Here is a 14283-nt window from a genome sequence, read left to right on the forward strand (position 1 = left end):
ACCAACCCATTTTAGATTTGCGCCGGGCGCAAGAGCCATTTATCCCGCCGAGAAAATAGCAACAGCGCCGAGACCCGCCCACAAACTTACTTGCGCTTCGCGCTTTGACACTTGCGTTTCAGATCGTTAAAATAGGGCCCCCTGTGTCCCTGTGAGCTTTAATTGTGTCCGTTTTTGTGTTTGTGGTTTGATTTGTGTCTGTCACAATGTTTACATGTAATGAAAAAGACTTTGCTTTGTCCTTGTGCTTTTGGATGGTGTGATTTATACATACATGTGGAAAGTTGTGTGCACGAGTGTTTGAGGTCATACTTGGTACTGGAATATAAAACAGGAAGACATTTATTGAGACTGTTCAAAAAAACAAAACAAAAAAACACATGATCATTACTGATTGTCCCTGGCATAAAGTGGATGAAAAGCAGATACAAAATTCTGGAAAGGATGTAAAAATGCACTGTGCTTAGTGTCTCAGAGCTGGCACATCAAAAAGACCTCCTTACCCTTCACTGGGCTTTCTGAGTTCAATTTCAAAGAACATCTAACAAAACAAATATGTACTCACTTTTGGCAGTCATGCATATACAGTCATATATATATAGTGCTTTATACAATACAGACTGTGTCAAAGCAGCTTTACAGTGTTAAACAAGAAAACAGTGTGTCAATAATGCAAACAAAATTTAATTCTGCTGTAGAGCAACTTAAAAAAAAGAGGACAATAGTAAACAATCAGTTTTCCAGTTAAAGTCAGTTCATTGTTGATTCAGTGATGTCATCGTCCAGCTCAGTTCAGCTCTCTTCCAATAGTGTCTCGAATCAAGTCGACAATATTTTGCAAAAATGAAGTGTCTAAAAGGCGACAAAGGTGACATTGGCAAGTAACCCAAACTCCACTGGTGACAGAATGGAGAAAGACAAAAAACCAGGCAGTTCTCCTCTGTCTAAATAAAACAGAATGGTGCGGTTTATTTTCAGGTTGCAACACAAGTCAGACAAGTCCGTGCAAAAGACTTGTTTCTCGTAGTCTTTGTTGAGGATTTCTGCTTGTCGATGGCCTACAAGGTCTTCACAGGGGATCTTACTCTGGGGCTCATCTATGATCTAGGTGTCGTGGTCTCCGCTGACTTTCAGCGCTGTTGTTGGTCATCTCTAGGTGCTGGTCCACCATCTGGATCTGGGTTACTACAGTGACCATCCTATATGGATATGGACTGGATCCTGGTGGCTATGGTGACCTCAGAATAAGAATGAGACAGACTAATATAGTGGACAGTAGATTACATTCTTACAATATACAGTAACAAGTACATCAGGTGTTATGGCAAATTTCCCTATTTCCAGTTGATCTAATTAAGGCAGCCTAAAAATCCTTTTACAAATTTGAATGATAGAAATGTGACAATGTAAGATAGGTCCTCAATCTAGATTTAAATTTACAGAGTGTGTCTGCCTCCCAAACAGCGCTAGAGCGTTCCATAGTCAGCAAGATTTTAAAATGTACACAATGTTTAATAGGGAACCAGTGCAGTATTGACAGAAATGGGCTACTATGGTCATAGTTCCTGGTTCTAGTAAAAACTCTAGCTGCTACATTTTGGACTAGTTTTTTTTATTAAGCATTACAATAATCTAACCTTGAGATCAATGACACTTAAATTACTATTTCTGCATTTGACATTGAGAGCGTGCCGTAATTCGATATATTTTTAAGATGAAAAAAAGATCTTTTACAAATGTTAGAAACGTGGATTTCAAATAAATGATGAAGACTTGATAGAGCAGCAATCAAGTATGTGATCCTTAATAAGGGCCACTTTGAAAGTTTTTGGGACATTGACATGATCCTAATGACAATGAGGAATTAATAACATTCAGACTTCTTGAAGCATCTGATTTAGTGACTTAGTTCAGTGGTTCTTAATCCTGGACCTGGTGTTCAACATTCTCTGCACATTATGTATGTCTCTCTTATCTGACACACTGAGTTCAGTTCATGGAGCTGATGATCTGAATCAGGTGTGTCAAAGGGGGAGACATGGCAAATATGCAAAGTGAGGGGTCCCCAGGACCAGGATTAAGAACCACTGGCTCAAATAGTGTAGGATCTAACATACATTTTGTTGGTTAAGATGATTCAACAAGTTTATAAAAATCCTCCTCTCTATAGCAGATAATGAGTTGTATTGTTCCTCAGTGAATCTATAGTGCAACTATCTACTGTGATACTGTAGCTGATGGCTGCATGGTTATAATTTTCGCTTTGATAGTATCAATCTTGGATGTAAATAAATTCAAAACTGAATGGCTTTTTTATATTTGCTATAGTAGACACAGTCTATATAGTATGATGATAAGGTGAAAAAGTCTCCGTGCATATTACAGAGCATACAGTGTCTGACATCATACTTACAAGTTCACACACCTCCTTAATGTTATTTTTAGTGATCTCTGGCGATGTAGAAAATTATTAGTGTAAACGTGATTTTCAATTTTTTAGTATTAGCCAGCACTTTTAAATTTGTAGAGACGTCAGGCATTCTGGCTCCATGTAAAAACTGGACTATGGTGGCTGGTGTCTCTATTTTCACACCCGTACAATACAGTTGCCAATAACTAGGGTATTTTCATTTCTCATTGGGTGAATCACTGAGTGGGGAGAACCTGTTTAATGTTTTGATCAGGACGGAAGACAGAATTACCAAATCTGAAAATCTGAAAAAAGCAACTTCATTTCGTTACATGTATGTTTGCCGTATTTTCCAACGCACTGATTGACACTGTCTGCTTACAGCTAATAGCCAATTAGTGCAATAATTAAAGTGCTGCAGTGCAATTCATCAGGATTAGGAGTGGGATGACTTTTTACATTAGGTAAATTTTTTTTATATATATTCATTATCACGGGCTAGAATAAAAAAAATAAGTAGACTTATAATAATACTAACAGTAATTATATTTGGTTTGAATATAATTTATTAGGGTATAAATATGTGGCTATGTAACAGTTCCCACTTATATCTCTTGTCTTTTTCTCCCTTTCCATCTCTCCAATCCTTTGATAATAAATAATCAAATATTGGGCTTGTTTTCAGCTTGTTTTTGAAGCTGCGATTGCTTATTTGTCTTGCGAGAGTTGGCAACAGAGCTGTGTTTTGTCCTGTGACTATGCATCCGTCCAGCCTCACAGTCACCCAGTCGCCCTGCTGCGGGGGCTCTGCAACTGGAACCGACCAATGTGCAGAACTTGCTAAACTAGCTGTATCTAAGGCCCTTGCATTGTTACTACCCTCATTTAAAGTTTGGATGCTTGTCTCTAGTTCTGAAATCTTCTCTGTCAGCCTAACTATTTCCCTGCTTTTATCACATGTGAATCCGTCACTGCTGACAGAGAAGACTGCACCAAACATGTGGCAAGCGGTGCAAGAGGAGAAGCCATGACTCACAGTGTTTGTGAACGAATCCAACTTATCAAGATTAACATGACAAGCTAACAGGGTAACGGAATGTTAAAAAAACTATTTAGATTAAAAAGCAAACAATGGCAAATTAGTTTGATATAAAATATCAGAAATATGGTGATGATTAAGTTTTTTTAAGTTTAAGTTTTTTAAGTTATTTTAGCAGTTTAAACAACAGATAGTGATAGTAAGAGATTCTAACAGAAAAACAAAGCTACACTGAGCTACAATCACAAGCCATTCAGCAGCTTAGCTGAATACAGTGTACTGAATACGGTTTTAAAATATGAACAATGAGCGTATAATGCATAGGCTACTGTATATCACTTATTTAATATATCCTCACCTCTGAGAGAATCTGTGAATGTGTAACATAATGCTCTGCAAATAACATCCAATGCTATTTAACCTCTGATAAACTGCTGATGTCGATCTTTATTATTTTTAAATATGCATTCAAATAAACATAGTGCCACATGTTGCTGGGAGAATAATAATGTCTGTCAAAAGCTTTGCCATAAAGTGGAGTGAGGAAAGCATCTAAACATTTCAGAGACTCATTCCCTTTGATGGATGATGGTCACTATTTAACCCATATGTCATCATTAAGAACATTGGATTATCTGCAGTGTGTGATTCTGTATAATTATGATCCTCTCAATTAGCAAAACACTGCTCTGTTTTATGGTCATGTTTGAAATATTATACAAATCTATTTGTTTGTGGACAGACATGCATGTTAATATACTGTATATGTATGTAAACACGTTTCTGCTTATGAATGCATAGCAATGCAATATCATTACAATGGGGATGAAGTTGCCTGTTTCTCAGTTCTAATCAATGAACTGTCATTCCTGTCCTGTTTATTCCTGATGCTTTGACTTGTTCCATCACTCTTTTTATTGCAGTTTGAAGCATAAGGCAGTAAACAAGTTGGACTGAAGACTAGTTTCGATTTTCCTTGATATTTCTGTGGAATAAATGAACACCCATGATGCACAAATGACACTCCATGAGGAATCCATACTTCATTGAAGGTAAACTCAACATTTGCAGACATTAATTTATGTGTAACTAAAAAATATTTTAAGAAAACATATTTTGTTCACATAATATAATACAAAATTTAGTACTCTGTGAAAACAAGTAATAACTAATTTCTTATTCACTGCTTCTTCTAAAGTGAATTTACATAAAAATGAGATAACACTAATTAGGATAAAGATTTCTAGGATACTGTTTTTTTTTTCTTTTTTATGATGAAGTTAAATTGAAACTTACAGGTCCTGGTTAAATAATTAGAATATTATGAAAAAGTAGATTTATTTCACTAATTCCATTTAAAAAGTGAAACTTGTATATTATATTCATTCATTACGCACAGACTGATATATTTCAAATGTTTATTTCTTTTCATTTTGATGATTATAACTGACGACTAAGGAAAATCCCAAATTCAGTATCTCAGAAAAAATTTAATATTACTTAAGACCAATACAAAGAAAGGATTTTTGGAAATCTTGGCCAACTGAAAAGTATGAACATGAAAAGTATAAGCATGTACAGCACTCAATTCTTAGTTGGGGCTTTTTTTTGCCTGAATTACTGCAGCAATGCTGTGTGGCATGGAGTCGATCAGTCTGTGGCACCAGGTTGCTCTTATAGTGGCCTTCAGCCCTTCTGCATTGTTTGGTCTGGCATTTCGCATCTTCCTCTTCACAATATCCCATAGATTTTCTTAAGGTTAAGGATCTTTAGGTTAAGGTCAGGCGGGCCAATTAAGAACAGGTATCCCATGGTCCTTAAACCAGGTACTGGTAGCTTTTGCACAGTGTTCAGGTGTCAAGTACTGTTGGAAAATGAAATCTGCATCTCCATAAAGTTGGTCAGCAGCAGGAAGCATGAAGTGCTCTACAACTTCCTGGTATACAGCTGCGTTGACCTTGGACCTCAGAAACACAGTGGACCAACACCAGCAAATGACATGGCACCCCAAACCATCACTAACTGTGGAAACTTTACTCTGGACCTCAAGCAACGTGGATTGTGTGCCTCTCCTCTCTTCCTTCAGACTCTGGGACCCTGATTTCCAAACGAAATGCTAAATTTACTTTCATCAGAGAACATAACTTTGGACCACTCAGCAGCAGTCTAGTCCTTTTTGTCTTTACTGTTGATGCTTCTGACGCTGTCTGTTGTTCAAGAGTGTTTTGACACAAGGAATGCGACAGCATGTCTTGCATACGTCTGTGCGTAGTTGTTCTTGAAGCACTGACTCCAGCTGCAGTCCACTCTTTGTGAATCTCCCCCACATTTTTGAATGGGTTTTGTTTCACAATCCTCTCCAGGGTGCGGTTATCCCTATTCCTTGTACATTTGTTTTCTACCACATCTTTTCCTTCCCTTCGCCTCTCTATTAATGTGCTTGGACACAGAGCTCTGTGAACAGCCAGCCTCTTTTGCAATGACCTTGTCTTGCCCTCCTTGTGCAAGGTGTCAATGGTCGTCTTTCGGATAAGTCAGCAGTCTTCCCCATGATTGTGTAACCTACAGAACTAGACTGAGAGACCATTTAAAGGCTTTGCAGGTGTTTTGAGTTAATTAGCTGATTAGAGTGTGGCACCAGGTGTCTTCAATATTGAACCTTTTCACAATATTCTAATTTTCTGAGATACTGAATTTGGGATTTTCCTTAGTTGTCAGTTATAATCATCAAAATTAAAATAAATAAACATTTGAAATATATCAGTCTGTGTGCAATGAATACATATAATATACAAGTTTCACTTTTTAAATGGAATTAGTGAAATCAACTTTTTGGTGATATTCTAATTATATGAACAGCACCTGTATATTATATCACTTATTAAATCTTATGCACATCACATCTGCAAAGTAAATATCTAACTTTTTTTTAGGATGCAGGCATTATTATGGAAAATGTACATAAAAATACTAATGAGGATAATGATTTTTGCAGTGAAGTCCTTCAAAATCAGTCACAATGAATTATACATTCCAAAGTAACTTATTTGAAGTAAATTATATGGGGGATATCAATAGCTCATTTCCTGTAGATTAGTCCCAGTCTCAGCTGAATGCTCCCACAAAGGACATGTACACTTAATAAAATGTTACAGGGGTGAGGGGGGGGGGGGTGTAGAAATTGCAAGAAATTGCAGGGGGGGGGGGGTGTAGAAATTATTTTTTCTCAAGGGCAAATCAGCTCCAGGCTGTCCCATCTTCCTGTTCGTCCTGCTCTCTAGAGGAATAATCAATGTCATTTTTCCCAGTGCACTCTGTGTCTGCCTTTCCCTTTGCTTTTCATCACATACCTGACAGAGGAATAAGACACTCCTCCAATCAATTTACCTTCCACCCTCTATCTGAACGATTTGACATAAATCAAAGGGCTGAGCAGTGCACACCCTTAGAGACACAAACACTCTGTTATTCTTTCTTCTGACAAGTGTATGTGCACACAGACTTCTCACGAGAGAATCAAATACAACTGAATAATAATTCTTATTAGTCATATTATCAACATTATACCATTAGACTAGAAACTGCTGCTATTTATAAACATGATGCATAGGCACTGTCTTTTAGAACATATATCAGTACGGTTTTATTGTTTTTGTTTCTTTCCACAGTAATCTGCTGTGCTCAAAATGGAAATAGATTTTGACAGTGTCCAAAAGTTATATTATAATTGTCCATCTCAGCAGACAGAGGGCCTGTAAAAACATGCCTCTGTACTCATAGAAAATCCATTATGATTAATAGATCATTACTGTGCTACCACAAATTGTTCAGGGAATATAACCTTGTTGTGAAATCAATTAGCATTCAGGACCAAGGCAGCGAATTGACTATCTTAGTTCTGGCCTCTGAACCTGTAGTTACTGAAATGGCACTGTGATCAATTAGAAAAATAGAAAAGGCAGCAAACTAAATGGAGGAAAGTGGCATGTATTAATTATGTCCTCATTTTAGTGATGGTGTAATGAAGGGGTGGTCACTGGAGTTATTGAATATCCTTTCTTCTCATTGCATCTCACTGCACTAGCATGTGCAGAAAAAGAAAGAAAGAATGCTCCTTGAGTAGACACAACACACAGTGGATTGAGTAAAAGAAAGAAAGAAAGAAAAAGGTCAAAAAACACAGTCAGAGCAGGTCAGATGTGTTCACAGTTTAGTAAAACCAAACTGCAGTTTTACATTTTGACACATATTACTGTAAATGACCAAGGAACTTTAAAATTACTGTAGATTACCAAGGAACATAACACTGAATACCCATTGTGATTCAATTGCCAATCTTTCCTGATGAACACAAGCAATTTTATTGTAAATATTGTTTGCATTAAAAAGATGATAGATAATGAGAGAGAAAGTTATAAAATATAAGAATAATTATCTTTTATATAAGTTATATATGTTATTCCCATCTGATTCTTCTCCATAATGGATTTTTGTGCTTAAGAGGACACACTGTCCCAGTCTTTTTTCACACACCTGCACCCTAAGAGAAGCTCTTGCTTCCACCTGTCTGTTGAAAACAACAGAATACCCTTTCAACAGGTTGCCAGCAACATCTGATACTGAAAAGAATACGAGCCAAAGTAGTCTACTTTCACAATATTAGCTATAAAGCAGACTCAAAGACAGGATCAATGAGGCCAATGAGAATGTACAGATGGGACTCAATTGAGAGACGATGGTTTCACTTGCTGTTTTAAATATCATTCTCTTCATTCCCAGAGTCTCTTCCACTAAACAATAGACTAAAGAAATCCAGGGAATGATGTTCTCTATAGAGGCTATAGAGGGACAGGGGCCAGATAGGAGTCTGTGGAAAGAGAATTGAGTGCTCATTGTAGTATAGAGGGGAAATGGGACAAAAGTGCAGGGAAACTACACAGGTCAAGAGCATCAGATACACTGAACACCAGCAGCTTGTGCTAACAGAATACATTCATTTACTTTTGCAAAGAATTGGTATGAATAGGGAATGGAATGTCGAGAGAGGAGTATTGAACTGGCAACTGTTTCACTGTAATGGAAATAGCTGAAGAGAGAAGTTGGGTCTTCCAGACAGTCCTATCAGGGATGTTGATGATTTCTGCATTTTATTGTGTGGGATTGGAAGGTGTGTAGGTTCATTTAAATTTCAAAATACACAGTTCTAAATCTATGTGACTGACTTCTAGGGAACACTAGGCATTATAAAGAATGTCTTGTTTTTTTTTTTTTTTTTTTTTTTTTTTTTGTCCATACAATGAAAGTCAGTATGATTCAGTGTTATCTGGGCCCCATAACCCTTTTTTTAATATCTTATTTTGTATTTAACAGAATAACTATGACAGCTTTAATCGTGTTTTTCTCTCTCCTCTCTAAACACCCACTCCTCTTATTTTAAATCAGGCAAGGCCAACAGGATGGAAAATAGCTAATGTATGGAAAAATTAAGCTGAAATCATTACAAAAGAAAGCATATGACATGTGAGAGAAAACAGAATGAAAGTGAAGAGAGAACCCTATTTCCTACACATCTGATCAATTCTGCATCTCTTTCTTATTTTTCATCCTTGCTGTTGCCTTACATGTCTGATCATGGGAGTAAAATCTGGCTCCCGCGGCTGGCTCTGCTCCAGTCCACAGATGGCCCTCTCTCCCTGCAGTCTGAACAGCACTTCTGGAGCTCACCGAGTGTCTAGGAACCCTAGCAGGCATCTAGATCTCTGCCTGCCTGCTGTGCATCTATCTCTCCAGGGCACTTCAGCTGTGAGGCAGGTCTCAAGGTCCAGGGTGTTAGAGCTAGGGGCCTCCTTCACTGTGTAATCACACACACACAGGCTAGCTCTAATGTTCTTTCAGCCACACACATACAATCTCCCACTTGCTTCTGATAATCCCCTTCCAGCTGCTCTGTGTGTCCTCTATTATCACATATACAGTAGGTTGCACTCCTTTCTAGATCTTCATTAAAAAATCCTGCATGACAGAGCAAACCCTCAGCATCAGTCAGCCACCTTAAAAGCAAACAGCTCACTGCACAAGACGGGCCTCATTCAGTAATGTGTCAGCCAAGCTCCACACAGAATGGATGCCAAACTCTGATATCAGGTGACTTTCAGAAGGTTTTGACCATAAATTTAACATGATATTTTTTACAGTGTTCGTATTATCACTTATAACACCTGCTTCTTACTTACCAAACCAACACAGTAAAACAAACAAATAAAAAAATAACTTAAAGAGTTGATTTTCTAATAATGCTCATGATCTCCCACATATACTTCTAGAGTATACCGCACTTACCTCTTTTCCCTCCCACACAAGCTCACAGTTATAAAGAAAAGACAATGATACATTCAACTAAATGTGCCTTAGCTGTATTATTCATGAATGTCATGCATATAGACATGAAGCTTGCTTTATCATGTTAATAAAACCACCACTAATGTATATTTGCATTATTCCATCCTCATCTTGTACAAATTATGCCAAATTCATATACATTCTTAAAGATAAAGGTGCTTCATAGAATAACCTTTTTGTCTAAATGGTTCCATAAAGAACCATTAACATCTGAAGACTCCTTCTGTTCAACAAAAGGTTCTTTGTGTTCTTTTTCAGATTACAAAAAGGTAAGAAAGAGATGGTTCTTTAAAGAACCCTTGACTGAATAGTTTTAGTGTAACTAAAAATGGTTATTCTATGGTATCGCTTGAAGAACCTTTTGAAGCACCTTTATTTTTAAGAGTGTTAGATTTTTTTTGTGATTGCTAATTGATACTGACAGAGAATGCAAAATCTACTGTTTTTATCCAACCACTGTAATAACATTATATACAATAGCATGAATAATGTAAAATATTAGATAAGTTTGTAACATGACAGATTTAAAATGTAGTATTTAGTGTCTGTAAGTCGGTGGTCTCCTGTTCCTGTATAAGGACGATCAGGCCTGGATAATTCTGCTCAAACTACAAAAGCCGTGTGGGCCAAAGCGTTTAAATTCAAATTGCGGATGCAATTGTAGGCATGTTCATATTAATGACATGCTAATTAGGCACCAAAACCAAGTGTCTGTTTAAATGTTTCTCAGTTAGAAACATTTATATTGAAGGACTGCTGCAGGAGTATCAGTATGATGGTCCAGAGAACAAAGGAGAGCATACCAGAGAGACAAATCTACAGAATAAGCTTTAATTGGGTAATTACACAAAGTAGGATTGAGGCATTTAAAGGTATGGGGTGGCCTTTTTTTTCAGAAATATCTGGATTTTATCACAATTCTTTGTCATTTTGGTTTTATAATTTTGCAAGTTGTCCAAGCATTACAGCTAAACTAATTTCCCTATTATAAAGACAAAGCCTTTCAATAAAGAAATACAAAAAAAAAGAATGGTGGATATTTAGGCTAAAGTGGGCGAAGATAAAAATCTTTGTCATTTTATCTTTGTTATTAAAAAACAAAGATACACATTATGTAGCGGCAGCCAGTAACTAATTTCAAAATAAAAGACATCAATCCAAACCTGGCACCTACACATTACAAATACACATAATATACAAATAAAACAAACATTGTTTTATTTTTAGGTACAATATAGGTGTATTTAGTAGGAGCATTCAAGAAATTAAATGAACAAATATAAGAATAAAACACAATATAGATTGATTATCAAAGCAACTGTATTAAAGTTTTTCAGTCAAGAGTAGTGACTTATTTTTCTCTGTTTGTTGTTTTATTAACATTAAAGCAATATATATATTTTTTACTACACAATTGATGCCTATTTTCTTTTGTAGTGATGTAGAAAACGAGCTACCTGGAGATTTCCTCAAAACAAGCTTTCCTTTGCTCCGTACAAAATACATTGATCTCAATGCGCTGGCCTCTGAAGGAAAAGTCCAAAGGGACCGTCTACAAAGTGTTACTAATAAAATATTCATTAACTTCACAGTAACACTGTACTTTCTTAAATCATAAACACCATTAAAAAACAATTATTTTGTAAATGAGTGTTGTAGTATAACCAACAGGAGAGCAGTGATGTGTAAACTGAATTTGCTGAAAGTACAGTGTGTTACACTGAAGCTATTGACTATTTTGTACAATGACAGTAAATTTCTTAAGTGTATATAAAAAAATAAATAAAACTAATTCAAAAGCAATTGTTTTCAAAATAAGTGTTGTAGTATAACCAGCAGGAGAGCAGTTATGTGTAAACTGAATTTGGTGACACTACAGCATGTTATTGTGAAGTTATTGAATATTTTATTGGTAAAATTTTCTGTGTTTTGCACTTTGCAGACGGTCCCTTCAGACTTTTCCTCTGAAGCCAGTGCACCGTGATTAATGTTTTTGTACAGAGCACAGGAAAAGCTGGTTTTGAGAAAAACTTGCTTGTTTTCTACATTACTACGAAAGCAAAGAGGTGTAAACTCCTTGTAAACTCTCCTTGAGGTTTAAAAAAAACATTTTCTCATGGTTTATGTATTCGGAAAAGCCTAATCTGTTAATATTTTAGCCAACTTTACCAAACTATATACAGGGACGCATCCGTTTTTCTCTCAACTGTTTACTTTCATTTTAGACATTATTAGTACATTATTCCTTGAGTCCACAACTGTAGGAGAAAGCATAAGCAGCAATGACACAAATCAGTGGAATATAGTGGTAAGGAATTAATGTTCCTTTTATGACCACACACTATGTGCTTATTTAGGGGAGAAACATTAATCATGGCTTTTTAATTATGGCCTGGCCCTGATAGTTAGCTGTAATATTTAAACCAAATGTCTAATGATCTCATGTATTGAAACGCATGGCTGCTTTTTCTTCCTCTGCTTTTAACTTGACCTTCAAATCCCTAACAGCCTTTACCCTATTACATTTTAATGCAACGTTGTCTTCCGCTGATCATGATGAGGTGGGCTTTCTTTTTTAAGTGATATATGAGGTTTTGCCAGTGCGTTTCTATCCAATTTTTTTTCTCTTAGAGCTCTTTGTATAGAGAGGTTTATATTTGTTTGATTGATGGCTCTCATCTAATAATGCATTTGTCATTTTCCACAGGTGCACATGGGTGAATGTGATTTCACCAAGTACAACATGTTCCTGGATCAACATCCTTGTTGATCCTGGAACAACATTCCAAACAACCAATCAGTATTGAGGGATAACTTATCAGGAAATATCTGGTTTAGGTTTACGATCAGGGTTAGGTGCTTCTACACCCTTGTTAACCAGCTATCATTTCACACTGATTTTAGGAATACATTATGGTTAGGGTTAGGTTTTGGGTTAAGTCTACATTTTTGGACAGTTATGTTGATCCAGAATCAATAAAAGGTGTTGATCCAGACCAGGAACATGTCTTGGCAAAATCAGGCGACCTGTGCACAAGATGCCTCTGGTGCTCTCTGGACATCGTTTATACACCACCTCAGACTGCCACCCAGTGGTGAATAATAAGAATTACACATTCGAGCTGAGCCTTGACAACAGATAGAGAATCTGATGAGAATGAGAAATGATCTGAATCTAGTGCGTGTATAGAGAGGCAAAACGTTCCGGCTGTTGAAATGACATTCATCCGAACACTGTTATCATCTGTTTGTAATAGACCTCCTCCTGGGGAATTTCAGACAATCTGCATATGATGATGTGTTTTTGTTTATACAGTTCTTAATGTGAAACTCCAGATGGCTGACATCGCGTCTACATCACAATAACAAATTCCCACTGAACCCATCCTGCAATAAAGAAATGATTTAATTTAAGATTAATGACAGAGTGGGATCAGAAAGAGCAAAATAACAGGGAATATTTGCATTTCACAAAATAACATTACACGACAGTGAGCTCACTTAAAAAAATAACAACCTTTAATAACAACCTTTGGCAGTAAAAGCCTGTTTGTTGTAATGCTGACGATAAGGAGCAATCGTTCTGAATGAAAGGAGACTCCACACCTGATTAAGTAAATTCAGCTTCTTGAAACTGAACTGAACTATCTCTTGTTTTCCTTTTTGTACAGAGCGCTATGGTATCATTTATGTTTTTCCCCCCTGATGTTTTACATTTAAGATTTTGTTTGACATTTTCCATCGTAAACAGCACCTGCTCGACACATTACAGTGTCACCTAGTGGTGATTATTAAGAAGTGCAATGTTTCTGTTGCTAGTCAAGTCTCCTGTACGATTTGAATCCCCTTTAGATTCAAAACGTTTCTTTTGGCTGAAACAACTGTTTACTATTAGTATGAACTATTTATAATTTGCACAATTTGCTTATGCTAGCTGACACAATGATGCATTTGTGCATACAAAGGAATTTTGACACCATATTGTTATTCCTGTTTGAGTATTGGGTGTTCATGAGTCTCTCAGCCTGTTGTACAGAGTCTGGCACATGTAGCCTGAATGTCTCAGTATCGTTTTCCAGAAGACAAACGGGTGAAAAGTGTATGTGATGGTGAGAGAAGTTTTGTACTTTGATGACAGTCTTGCAGATGCTTCATAGATGGAAGGTAGAAAAGTCTCAGTGATGTTCTCAGCTGTTTTAACTATCATCTGCAACAGCTTGCGGTCAGAAACCAGAGTTGCGATACCAGACAGTAATGCAGCTGGACAGCACTCTCTCTACCTCCTAGTGCTACATGATACAGGAACAAACACTTTCCAGATACTCTATGTTCACGCATAAAAGGCTGTACGTCAATGCAAGAGCAAAACAGTCAAGTAAACATGGGAAATGTTTGGACCAGTCATGTTACAAGGTTGGCCCGCTTGTGGTTTTCT

The sequence above is a fragment of the Carassius gibelio genome, chromosome A7 (assembly GCF_023724105.1).
Source record: "Carassius gibelio isolate Cgi1373 ecotype wild population from Czech Republic chromosome A7, carGib1.2-hapl.c, whole genome shotgun sequence".
Lineage (NCBI taxonomy): Eukaryota > Metazoa > Chordata > Actinopteri > Cypriniformes > Cyprinidae > Carassius > Carassius gibelio.